This window comes from Pongo abelii, chromosome 5 (genome assembly GCF_028885655.2).
Source record: "Pongo abelii isolate AG06213 chromosome 5, NHGRI_mPonAbe1-v2.0_pri, whole genome shotgun sequence".
Taxonomy (NCBI): domain Eukaryota; kingdom Metazoa; phylum Chordata; class Mammalia; order Primates; family Hominidae; genus Pongo; species Pongo abelii.
Window position 1 is genome coordinate 167,901,637 of NC_071990.2, and position 13,734 is coordinate 167,915,370.

A 13,734-nucleotide genomic window follows, 5' to 3' on the forward strand; every position below is an offset into this window, starting at 1 on the left:
CGGAAATAGGGGGAGCTTGTTGAGGGATGGAAGGGCTGAATGACCCGCCTACTGACTTTCAGGTCTGTGTACCAAAGCAGTGTGGGATTACGAATTTCCCCAGTGCCAGCCATACCCCTGACTGTGTTCTGGATTATCTCCAATAACTGGGAGTTCAAAGCCAGGGTCACTAGGTTTCAGCTGCTGGTAGACTGCATAGAAACAGACTTCACTTTGGAAGAATGTGCATCTTAGATAGCCAGTTTGAAGGGCACAGAGAAAACAGCCTGTTCTTGTTGGAGGTGGTGGTTTATTTATTCAGCAAATATTTATCAAATACATAGGCAGGGGTATCAGGGAACAAAACTGACAATCATCCCTGCCCTTGTGGAACTTACTTTCTAGAGGCTGAGAGTAAGGCCAGATAATAAACAATAACATCATAAATTTTAGAATCATTTGGTGTGTGAGAAGATGATACATGCCATGGATGAAAGAACAGGAGAAGAAAGATCAGGAGTGCTGGGGATACAGGCTGACATTTACACAGGCTGGACCAGCTAAGCTTATGAAGAAGGGTAACATATGGGCACAGATCAAAAGGGGTGAGGCAGTGATACCTGGAAAGAGGCTGTTCCAAGCCAAGGGAGATCCTGTGCAATGGCCTGTGATGAGAGAGGGCTTGGTGCGTTCCAGCATGAGCATGGAAACCCGCTGCCATCACAGTGAGCCCATGGGAGAATTGCAGGAAGTGGGTGCAGAAGGGCAGGACTACACCATGTAGGGCCTGTGGACCCTTGAAAGAGACTGGCTTTCCCTTTGAGAGAGACAGGGAGCACTGATGAGCTCTGAGCTGAGGAGTGAAATCCAACTAATGTCACGAATGGATCACTCCTGCCACTGCTGGGATTAGACTGCAGGGTAGAAGCTGAGGGGCCAGTTGAGAGAAGCAAGCTGGGTGCATGAGGTCGGTGGGATAAATCAGGCTAGGTAGTTGTGGAAACAGTGAGACATGAGAAGATTCTAGATATATCTTGAAGATTATTGGGCCAATAGGATTTTCTGAATAGATCAGATATTGCGTGTGAGAGAAAGGAGTCAAAGACAACCTCAAGATTTTTGGTCTGTGCAACAGAAAGCATGAGATCTCCATCAACTGAGATGGGAAGGCTGAGATTAAGAAAAAATATACAATTTCCAATATCATTTCCAAGTTTGGTCTTGATTGCCATCAGAGTACCCCAAGACAGCAGGACTCCTGTGGCCAAGCCCAACCACTTGGCTGCACACAGAGTCTAATGAGTGGGCAGGGCCACCCCATCAAAGACAGACCTTCCCTTGCTGTCCGCTCCTCTTACACAAAGTGGTACAGGCACAGCTGAGGTACGCGGCAGATGGCTCTTGCTGGTGCTACTTGGCTGAGGTTACATGTCTTAAAATTAAGAAACAAAACAGTAAACAAAGGGACGTTTAATATTTTGATAGTTGAGATGTTCATATGGAAAGTGACTCATTTCCTTTTTTCAAAAAAACTAGGACAATCTGTTTGCTCTACAACTGGTCAAACAATGACCCCCTTTTTAAATAATAGTAAAACTCCTCAGGGTGCCATTCTGAAAAAGCATGTGGGAGGTTATGAGAATGTAAAGGTTAACCTTAAGTAACCCAGACCACTCCCATGAGCTCCACACGTTAGCCAGAGTCAGAAAGAAAAGTGCCCTGTGGATAGCACTGTCAATTTGTAGATAGATCTGCTCACAAATGTTTTCTCAATCTTGGAAACATTCGGTTGAGTCCACTGAGTGGCTAAGAAAAGGGTTCTATCAGGGTTGCATGCAAAGAGAGCCTAAGCCACCTTCCGGGGATTCCCTCCCCTTCATGAGTCCACACTGTGAAATGAGGATCCCAGCTAATCCCAAAGTCTACACAGAGGATGACTTTACCTCCAAGCCCTGAGATTAAAGTAGGTCAAAGTAGACACCTTCCAGACAACAAAATAGGAAAACACCCTAGCCCACTGAAATGGGTACTATTAACAAAGCACTCTAAGATGGAGAAAGAAAACCAAGATGCTTTGCTAAAGCTTGGTGAGATGGGAGCAGACATGAACAATGCAAACAAAAATGGCCTTCGCTCCTAATTAGGAAGTCACAAACATGATGTGTCTTTTTACATGGTTAGATAAAAGTATTACAAAAGCAAAGGGCTTGCTTTTATCAACATACTTACTGATCAATGTTAAGCATAACTATCCCTGGGAAATAGACTTTCAAAGTACAGACAATTTCTTAAGACAAAACTCTGTGCATGTCTGCTAGAAAGAGAACAAGGCATATTCCAGGTGTTCAGAGCAGTGACCACATCATGGCAGGTGGCAAAGTCCTGCTAGAGAGATACGTGTACCATTGATAGCACAGTCGATATGTAGATACATTGGCTCACAAATATTTTGGGACAGGGCCCAAAACAATGCCAAGACAGGGTGGGTTGCAGTGGTGCCCCCTTCTTAGTTCTGTGGCAGCCACAGAAGGCTCCTGGTTGTGGTTGGGAGGTGACGGAACAGTCAGAGCATGTGAGTCCTTCATAAAGAGAGTTTGTACTGGCAGCCTTCTTAACAAGAGGACCCATTGCTGGTTAGGATGCTTTTACAAAACTTTCTCAATGAACATGGGAAGAGGCTCAGGAAACAGTTATACAATTTGTGATTATACTCCTAGTATATAACTATTACCACTTTAAAATTAACTGGTTTTTTTTCAACAAAATTGCACAAATTTAACTGGAAATTTGTGCCAATTCATTTTTCAGAGAAAATATAAAATGCATTCTACCCTTGAAAGTGATTTTTAGTTCTCAAACTTCAGCTTTAGAAAGAATAAGACCAGCTTTTGCCTATAATCCCAACAAGTTGGGAAACGAAGGCAGGAGGACTGCTGGAGGCCAGGGATTCAAGACCAGCCTGGGCAACGTAGCAAGACCTCACCTCTACAACAACAATAACGATAATGACATCACAAAACTTTAGCTAGTTGTAGATACAGAGTATGCTATCACATAAGGAACACCTGAATTGGATAGAAGATCTCCCTCTGTGGGTATAACTCATTGTTTCCATGTTGGATAGAAGATCTCTCTCTGTGTGTACAATTCATGGTTTCCAAGTTGGATAAAAGATCTCTCTCTGTGTGTCCAACTCGTGGCTTACATATTGGATAGAAGATCTCCCTCTAGGAGTACAACTCATGGTTTCCGTTTTGGATAGAATATCTTCCTCTGTGGTACAGCTCATGGTCTACATGTTGGATAGAAGATCTCCCTCTGTGTGTACAGTTCATGGTTTCTATGTTGGATGGAATATCCCCCTCTGTGTGTACAATTCATGGTTTCCATGTTGGATAGAACATCTGCCTCTGTGGTACAATTCATGGTTTCCACGTGGATAGAAGATCTCCCTCTGTGTGTACCACTCATGGTCTCCATGTTGCATAGCTCTCCCTCTGTGGTACAATTCGCAGTTTCCTAGTGGGACAGAAGATCTCTGTGGTACAATTCATGGTTTCCATGTTGCATAGAAGATCTCTCACAGCACGACGAGCACCAGAGAATACTAGTGGTGGGGGCAGGGGTGAGCCAGCGTCCTGTAGTAAAGAGGCAAAGATTCCCCTGAAACAAAAATCCTATCTGAGCATCCTTATGCAAAAAGGACCTCAACCAAATCCTCACACCTTATATGGAAATTAACCCAAAATGGATCACAAACTTAAATGTAAAACATAAAAGTTATTAGAAAACATTTAGAAGAAAGCACAGGAGAAGATCTTTGGGACCTAAGGCCAGGCACAGTTCTCAGATTGGACACCAAAGGCATGACTCATTAAAGAGAAAATTGATAAGCTGGACCGCATCAAAATTAGAAACATGTGCTGTGCAAAAGTCTCTGAAGAGATTGAAAAGGCAAGCTACAGACTGAGAGGAAATGTTAGCACACCTCATATCCACCAAGGTCTTGAATCTAGACCCTATAATGAATTCTCAAAATTTAATAGGAAAAAAGAAATGGGCCAAAGACATAAATAGCTGCTTTGTTGAAGAGGACAAATGGCAAGTAAGCACATGAGAAGAACTTTAACACCATCAGCCATTAGAAAATGCAGATTAAAGCCTCAATGAGATATCACTATACACCTGTCACAATAGAAAAAATAAAAAACTCTAGCAATAACACCAAATGGTGGTGGGGTGAAGAGAAACTAGATCACTCGTACATTGCTGGTGGGAATGTAAAATGATACAGCCACTCTGGAAAATAGTTTCTTACAAAACAAACCATGCACTTACCCTAAGACTCAGTAATTCCACCCCTGGACAGCTATGCCAGAGAAATAAAGGCTTATGTTTACACAGAAACCTGTACACAAATGTTCATAGCAGCGTTTCTTGTAATAATAAAAAACACTGGAAATAACCCACATATCTTTCAATGGGTGAATGGCTAAACAAACTGGTATGTCCGTACCATTAAATAGTACTCAGCGACAAACACACAACTTGGATTCCTCTCCAGTGAATTATGCGGAGTATAGAAAGCAAACCTCAAAAGACTACATAGTATATGATCATTTTAATAACATTTTTGCAATAACAAACTATAGAGAGGGAGAACTAAAATACAGATTAGTGGTTGTCAGAGGATCATGATGGGAGATAAAAGCATTGGCTGTGGCTGTTTGAGGTCAGCAGGATGGAGACTAGTGATAGAATTGTGTTGTATATTGACTATGCCAGCGGTGGTCAAACAATGCTTCACGTCTGATAAAACCACATAGAACTAAATACACACAAATGAGTGCAAGAAACATTTGGGAAATCTGAATATGGTGGATGGATTGTATCAATGCCAATATGTTGATTGTCATATCAGACTGTAGTTACACAAGATGCTGCCCCTGGGAGGAACTGCATGAAGGGTATATGAGGCTCTGTATTATTTTTTACAATTGCATAAAAATCTTCAATTTTCTTAAAATAAAAGTTTAAAAAATCTTATTCAACAGAAAATATTCAGTGTACTTGTTTCTCTCTCTGGGACCCCAGTTTTCCAGCTGTTTTCTGCCTGGAGCAACCCTGGCAAGGTGAGGTGAATGAAGGACCAGCAATAGTGGCTGATGGTGCCATCTTTGATTTCTTCTGCAGGTGAGGCCCCAAGCCAAGGCAGGACCTGAAATGTTCACTGATAAAGCCAGTTCTAGTAAGAAGCCATCCATCCCTGCTTGGAGCTGTAAACCATCCGTTCTTACCTGGCAACAAACACCCTTTAGCCAATTAATCTAGAACTAAATATGTATGTCTCCTTTAGTGTTGAGAAAACTCTCCTGTTTTGGCTTTTTCCATAGTATTTGTGTCCATGTCTAAATTCTCAGAGGCAAAAGTTCTATTTTAAATGGAAAAGTCAAACAAAAGAACAAAATGTTCAATTGACCTTTAAAGACAGAGTTTACAGTTAATTTGGAAACCCTAGCAGTTAGATTGGACACACCCTATGTTCACACTCTCCCTGTGTGTCCCTGCACTGGATGACAGGAAGAGAAAAACAAGCCAGGCTTCCAGCCACTGGCAATTAGAGCACAGCATCCAACCCGAGAAAAATCAGACTTTCCACCCAATCCCACCCAATGCTCAGCATCAAAGACGTGTCAGACAGGCTGGGCTCCACTATCCTTGGATGACTTCATGGGTCACTGCAAAGATCTTTAAGCCTCAGAGCTACCGAAGGTAATTCTGTTTTATAATGAAGATATTGTACTTTACATCAAAAAGAATTTCGTTTTCCAATGGAAATATGTTGCATTTCTATAGCTTTTGCAGTTGCATTTAAAAGACTTGGGCTGGGTGGGAGAGGGGTTGCTTGGAGTTTACTTACTATAGAAACAAACTTATGGAAGCATGTTAAGATTCATTAAAAAGCACATGCTATGTTCTCACTTATAAATGGGAGTTGAACAATGAATACACATGGACACAGGGAGGGTAACATCACACACTGGGGCCTGTTGGGGGGTGGGGGACTAGGGGAGGGATAGCATTAGGAGAAATACCCAAGGTAGATGACAGGTTGATGCATGCGGCAAACCACCATGGCTTATGTAGCAAACCTGCAGGTCCTGCACATGTACCCCAGAAAGTAAAGTATAATTTTAAAAAAGCACATGCTAGCCCTTAAACTACCTGGAATTCATCCTAAGAAAATAGTGAAGTATGCCTATCAGGATTTAGCCATAAGGATATTAGTTACACTGCTGTTAGAAACAGCCTAAAAGCCAACAACAGATTGGTTAAATTATTTACAATTATATATCAGAATGATCATATAAAACTATTTTATTGATATGGAAAGATAATCACAATAAAGTAAGATTTTTAAAAGGCAGTTTTTTAACAACTGAACATTATCTATGGAAATAATATAAATGTATAAATGACTATGCAGAAAGTTTGAAGAATATACACAAAGGTATTTTATGTGTTGGTCTATGGGTAGAATTGGGGAAATCTTGTATTTTCTCTCGCTTATATGTCTGTATTTTCTCATTTTTCTTTCATGAATATTATTAACATGAGAATGACATATATATATATAGATAGATAGATAGTTTTTTGTTTGTTTGTTTTTGAGACAGAGGAGTCTTGCTCTGTTGCCCAGGCTGGAGTGCAGTGGCACCATCTCGGCTCACTGTAACCTCCACCTCTTGGGTTCAAGCAATTCTCCTGCCTAAGCCCCCCAAGTATCTGGGACTATAGGTGTGCACCACCATGCCCGGCTAACTTTTATATTTTTAGTAGAGACGGGGTTTCACCATATTGACCAGGCTGGTCTTGAACTCCTAACCTTAAGTGATCTGCCCGCCCTCGCCTCTCAAAGTGATGAGATTACAGGCGTGAGCCACCACGCCAGGCTGAGAATGATATATATTTTTAAATTATGTTCTTTTATATATAATTTTATATATATAAATTATATATATATATAAATTATATATATATAAATTATATATAATTTATATGTAATTAAACATATTTAATATTTATATGTAATTATATATATACTATGTATACACTATATACATTTAAAGTAAGTATGTTAAAGCCCTAGCTTCATCACACTCAGAAGTAGGTAAAAAGGGGGAAAACATGGGTCCTGCATGGGCATCCTCAAAGATACCTGTTTAGAGGTATTCTCTGGAGTTGGCGATGAGATCTTAAAGTTACCTTGAATAAGAATCATTCTTATTTGCACTGTGAGCAGATTGACTGAAGGATAAGAATAAAAGGGGGTTCATGAAACCCACATGAGGCCGAGGGAAGAGTCACTCCTATGTGGTTTCTGCACAACCTGATGGATCCCAGGGAGCCCTCAGGTCAGCAAGTGCTCAGGCACCCACTGTTTAACTGCCAGGCATGGGGTGTAAGCTGCTCAGCCCCTCATGCTTGACTTGAGCTGGTCCTCCAACTTTGCCATTCGTCTGGAACGAAAAAATAGCGTGTTCTCAAAAGGCCATGGCAGAGCATAAAGGGGACATTTCCTGAAAAGCATCCACTCTACAGGAAATAAAAGGCAAAGCTGTCTTCATATTTGAAACCTGGTGGTGCCAACGTCCCGGCTGCTGGTGGCTGACGTCTGGAGCACTTCTGACTCCCTCACATCCCCTCTCAACCCAGCACACATCACTTAGTGCCTCCTTCTGACTGCTGGGACCTGTGGTGGGCTCTAGGAGCTCAGAGAAGAATGCAATTTTTTCTCAACAAGCAATTGCTCAGCCCCGACTCCACTGTGTGTCCCCAAAATGTGCTCAGGGAAATGAAATGAGGATGAGATAGGATCCTTTGGTTGAGAAGTTTCCAGTGCAGTCTTGCTTGGATGAGAGACGAAGAACTAAACCGTGGTGCACGTTAGGGCCATACGGGTCTCCTTTCTATCTGAGCTCTTCCCCCAGAAGCTGTGTGTCCTTGGCAAGTGAATCAGCTTCTTGGAGCTTCTGACTCCTCATCTCTAAATGAGACCTCCTGCACAGAGGTTTGTTTGGAGGACAAAACTCATGGCCAGGCACACAATAGCATTCGCCAAGAAATAAATTCAGTCCACAGCCTCACATGTGGTGGGCACTCAGTAAACTGTGAATGACGTGGTTGGTGCAGAAAACAAAAGAACTAAAACAAGATGCTTGTAAAGCACGCAGGAGTCCTTGAGAGCAGGTCAGATTTGAGGATGGTGTGGGAGGTGGCTGGACACGGGGAAGGATCGAACGTGGGGTTGTGCTTTTTCTCTCCTCAAATGTGTGTGTTTGCTTCTAAGAAAGGCAGAGTGGATGCCTAGGCAGGGAATATTATTTCTCTTGCCCTGGCATTCTGGACACATTCCATACATGTGATGGAATGATACAACATTGCTGTGAAGGCCGTCAGAAACATTACAACCACTAAGGTCGGGCCAGGCTGCCCACGGGACCTGGAGTGGGGCTGGAAGCCGTGACACCCTATGTGTCCCATGCCCCAGCTAGCAGCCCCCTGTGTGCAGGGCCTTCAGTGCTGCTGGAAAATCATGAAGTCGAAAGCGTATTTTCTTAGAAGGATCCATTTCTACCAGATTTGGATAAACACAGCCAACTTCACTGTCCCTAGCAACATCTCCATGACGGTGTCTGCACAGGAAAATCTGGCCCAGCCTGTGGCATGGGTGCCGCAGTTGCCCATCACCTAGCACCAGGCTGGGTCAGAGCTGCTGTTGCCCAGATGGGAAGAGAGTGCTCCCTAATGACCAGGCAACATCACTTCAGGCGTGAGGGTGGCAGGTGGGAAGAGAGTGCTCCCTAATGACCAGGCACATATCACTCCAGGTGTGAGGGTGGCAGGTGGAAAGAGAGTGCTCCCTAATGACCAGGCAACATCACTTCAGGCGTGAGGATGGCAGGTGGGAAGAGAGTGCTCCCTAATGACCAGGCAACATCACTTCAGGCGTGAGGATGGCAGGTGGGAAGAGAGTGCTCCCTAATGACCAGGCAACATCACTTCAGGCGTGAGGATGGCAGGTGGGAAGAGAGTGCTCCCTAATGACCAGGCACATATCACTTCAGGCGTGAGGGTGGCAGGTGGGAAGAGAGTGCTCCCTAATGACCAGGCACATATCACTTCAGGCGTGAGGGTGGCAGGTGGGAAGAGAGTGCTCCCTAATGACCAGGCACATATCACTTCAGGCGTGAGGGTGGCAGGTGGGAAGAGAGTGCTCCCTAATGACCAGGCAACATCACTTCAGGCGTGAGGGTGGCAGGTGGGAAGAGAGTGCTCCCTAATGAGCAGGCAACATCACTTCAGGCGTGAGGATGGCAGGTGGGAAGAGAGTGCTCCCTAATGACCAGGCACATATCACTTCAGGCGTGAGGGTGGCAGGTGGGAAGAGAGTGCTCCCTAATGAGCAGGCAACATCACTTCAGGCGTGAGGGTGGCAGGTGGGAAGAGAGTGCTCCCTAATGACCAGGCACATATCACTTCAGGCGTGAGGGTGGCAGGTGGGAAAGTTCACAGATCCCTGAGCCACTGATGAATGAAGAAAATGATTTCTTCTCCATGTTCACCAGGAAGCCTAGAGAGTTATGAGGAGGAAGAGAATTCATAGGCCTTTTCACCTCCATGGAGCTGCCAAGGATCTTCATGAAGAAAAGAAGTTAGGGACAAGTGGCCCAAGAGAAGAGAGAGGGTGTGGGTGGCCACCCAGCAGGCAGGAAGGAAACACTTGAATTTCCTTCCTCTGCAGGCGTTCTTTGGGTCTATGGACGTGACCAACTGGATCAGAGAAGAAAACAGAGAAATAAGGAGAGAAAATTAACAATGTGTTGTTTCCCTGCTGAATTCACAGTCCACAGAGTTGCCTCGAGTTTCGCCAGTCAGACTTTTTCCTTAAGTTTTGTTTTCTTCAAAAGATACTCAAAGTCTGCCTTCATCAATATTCCAGTAAGCCCACTCCATGCACGCCTTGCCCAAGGGCCGCTGATGAAAACGCTGGCTGTGCATGGAAGGAAGTGGCAGAAAGAAACAGATTCCTATTCTTCCATAAAGCAACTTACTTGCATTCAGAACATTTCAAGTGAAAAATCCTGAGCACTTTAATTGCCCATGTTAACGAGGGCCGAGGCTGTGAGAGCTGGAGCTGCGGGGAAGGCTCCCGGCTCACTGACACGTGGGGAGCATCACCATGGCTCTTCGCAGGATCAGGAACCGGCATTTCAGCCTGGCGCAGCCTGGAACATGGGAAACCACCGTGGTGCTGATGAAACTGAGGGAACCACAGGGTGAACCAGCCAGCCCCGTGAAATACGGCGAGACAGCACGGAGCATTGGCGATGCCTGTTAGGAACCTTCCCATGCCCCTGCACCTCTGAGATATCAGATGGGGACCTTGCGCATTTCAAATATGACTTGATTGTAGAAAATGATTGGTCCATCTCCTCTTCCATCCACTTTCCCACGGTGGTCTCTTTCCATCCTTCAGGCCTCTGCTCAACTGCGACCACTTCAGGAGTCTCTCTTGCCAGCCTAGCTAGGGAAGACATCCTATTTATTCATGTACCTTCTCAGTGTCTGTTCACAAGAATAGATACCACGTCTGTCTACAATAGTAACTGGCATATAATAGGTGTTCAACACGTATTTATTGAAAGACAAAAAGGAATAAAGGGGCCATGGACTGCACTAGAGTGAATGGACCCTGGTGTTTGTGCTTATTTGCACACTTGTCCTATACTCACACTTCATTCCGCAAAGGATTCGAGGCAGAACGAATTCTGTGATTTGCCATAAAATTGTATTGAGTGCCTATTATTTGCAGATGTGAACATGAAAGAAAGTGGGAGAAATAGTGCAGGTGTTTAAAATTTTGAAGTGCTTTTCTATGGGCAGCACCAGTTCCTTGCAGCCTTCCAGAGTCGCAGCTGACATTTGTATTCCTTGTCTCATACCTCGGGGAGAAGGCAAGGGTCTATGTGGAAAAGGTTATACATGAAATGGCTGTATTGTAAAGAAACAAAATAAAACAAAGACCCAGCTCTCCTAGGGGCTGTCTCCCCAACAGTCACTTCTCCTCCTTTCAAAGCGTGGCTGTGATCCAGTGTGTGGGGCCCTCCTCCTACACCCAGAGGAAAACCTCCAGGAGGTTGTTGAGAAGAAGCAATGAGAGAGAACAGAGGTTGAGCTGGACCACCAGGAGGCCACACCCTGTGGCTCTCATCAATGGCGTGTGGTAGATGACAGAAAGGTCAGAGTCCCCTCACGAGGCAGGTGAGTGGAGGCACAGCACAGCCTTGGCAAGTGCGGGTGAACAGTCACAAAAGCAGAAACCATCAAGCTAGTGCGGGTCACAGGAAATGCAGCTCCACACAGGGAACGATATATCACCCGCTGAAGTGGTCCTCAAAGCATGGCTCAGCCCAAGAAGTCCAGATCTTCCTGCCCTCTGTCTTTGGTGGAGACTCATGAGAAATACCAGCCTAGGAATGGCACCGGCATCAAGTACTGAGGTTAATAAGGCTTTTTAACTTTGTTACATTTTTTGTCTGCGTTCTTAAAAGTTGGAACAGAATAATAGTGTGGACAGCCAAAGTTTTTGACATGTGAGAGCTAGATTTTTGTTTTTTCAAGATGAAGTTTTGCTCTCATTGCCCAGGCTGGAGTGCAATGGTGCAATCACAGCTCACTGCAACCTCCGCCTCCTGAGTTCAAGCAATTCTCCTGTCTCAGCGTCCCAAGTAGCTGGGATTACAGGCATGTGCCACCATGCCTAGCTAAGTTTTGTATTTTTAGTAAAGACAGGGTTTCACCATGTTGGTCAGGCTGGTCTCAAACTCCTGACCTCAAGTGATCCACCTGCCTCAGCCTCCCAAAGTTCTGAAATTACAGGCATGAGCCACCACACCCAGCCTAATTTTTGTATTTTTAGTAGAGACGGTGTTTCACCATGTTGGTCAGGCTGGTCTCAAACTACTGACCTCAGGTGATCTGCCCGCATCAGCCTCCCAGAGTCATGGAATTACAGGCGTGAGCCACCGCGCCCGGCCTGAGCTGAACTTTTTGAGGGATAACTGGTTTTGAGTTTCCAGGGGGCTTAGCCTTTAAAGACTCAGGACGTTGGTGCAAGAGCAGGTGGATGGCAGGTTGCCCCGCTCCAAGCATTCCCCTCCACAACCCCTCCAAGGAGACCAGGCAGAGTTCACCCAGGGCTGGGAAAGAGGCAGGACCAAAGAGGAGGGAGAGAGCCAGGCAGCAGTGGGCTCCTGAGAGAGGCCTCTCCCCTGGGCTGATTCCTGGTCCGGGGAGGCTACCGGAGATGACAAACCCTCCCCAGGTTTGTGGATCTGAAGACATTAGGAGTCTTCCTTGGGGAGCACACAGGAGGCAGCAAGTCTTGTGGTAGAGTCCCCTCTACCTGTGTGGTTGGGCAGCAGATGAAGGAAAAATGGCTTTACAGGGTGTCTAGACATGAGAAGACCTGAAACAGTCCCTATGTTGTCAGTGGGCACCAGGCAAGGAGGAGAAGGTGAAACATCACAGTTTCCAAAGAGGGAAGAGAATTGGCTGAGAAAAGCTTGACGGACCCACAGGAGAGAGAAACTAAAACCTACTTCTCTTTTTGAGCACCTTGCCTGGTAGCTAGCATAGCACACATCCATTCATTAATAAATGTGGATATTACCAGGGAATTCTAGTTTTTCATTTTAGACTTGCGGAGGACAAATGAGCTGAAGCCAGTCGATCTTTTATATTATGCCCTAAAAAATATATGCCCACTTCTAAGGAAAAAATTAAAAAAGCATTGCTTCTCATTTTTTACATAAATTTATACAAATTCACATGGGAAGCAGAGACCTGAAAATTCATTTTCAAATATACATAATGAAAGGCATTCCCCCTGAGGAACCTCTTCCTGGTTAAAGAATTGTCAGCAGAGTGCTTCTGGGTTTTTACAGCCCGAGTTTCATAGAATATACAGATCTTTTGGTACAGGATTTTTAGGCTAGCATTTGTATAGGAAAAAAAAATTTATACACAACAAAAATGTAACACAACATTCCGGAATAAGGAAACATACAGGGAGACATCTCAGGCTACCTTCCAAGTGTAGCCGGGAGCAGGTCAGAACCAAAACAGCTGCCTTCAAGGGCACCTTGGGGCCAACCACAAGCACAGCACAGCAAGAGGCGTTTGTGAACATAAATTCTGGGACAAAAGCACAGCTCCAGTTTGCAATTTTTCATTTTGAAACATCAATTCCCTTTTTTTTTTTAGACGGAGTCTCACTGCGATGCCCAGGCTGAGTGTATGGCGCCATCTCGGCTCACTGCAACCTCCGCTTCCCAGGTTCAAGCAATTCTTCTGCCTCAGCCTCTCGAGTAGTTGGGATTACAGGCATGCACCACCATGCCTGGCTGAACTTTTTTTTTTTTTTTTTTTTTTTGTATTTTTAGTGGAGACGGGGTTTTACCATGTTGGCCAACCTGATCTTGAGCTCCTGATCTCAAGTGATCCGCACACCTTGGCCTCCCAAAGTGCTGGAATTACAGGTGTGAGCCACTGCGCCCAGCCTCAATCACCTCTTTTGAAGATTTGTCATCACCTTACTCCTCAGAGATCTTTAGCTGCACCAAAATGGCAAATATAGAATAGTCATTGCCTTGAGTTTGAATCTGATATTTTGCCTGAAATTTTGGCTTC

The 13,734-nt window shown here is 44.7% G+C and overlaps 1 long non-coding RNA gene across 1 annotated transcript in view; it reads right to left on the minus strand.

Annotated features, from left to right (window-relative positions):
- Positions 1-272: 272 nt before the first annotated feature.
- LOC134761584 (uncharacterized) overlaps positions 273-13,734 on the minus strand; it is a 66,844-nt gene continuing 53,382 nt past the window's right edge. The window contains exon 2 of the long non-coding RNA XR_010140397.1: positions 273-3,617. This is a non-coding gene — a long non-coding RNA (uncharacterized LOC134761584). The remainder of the gene's footprint in view (positions 3,618-13,734) is intronic.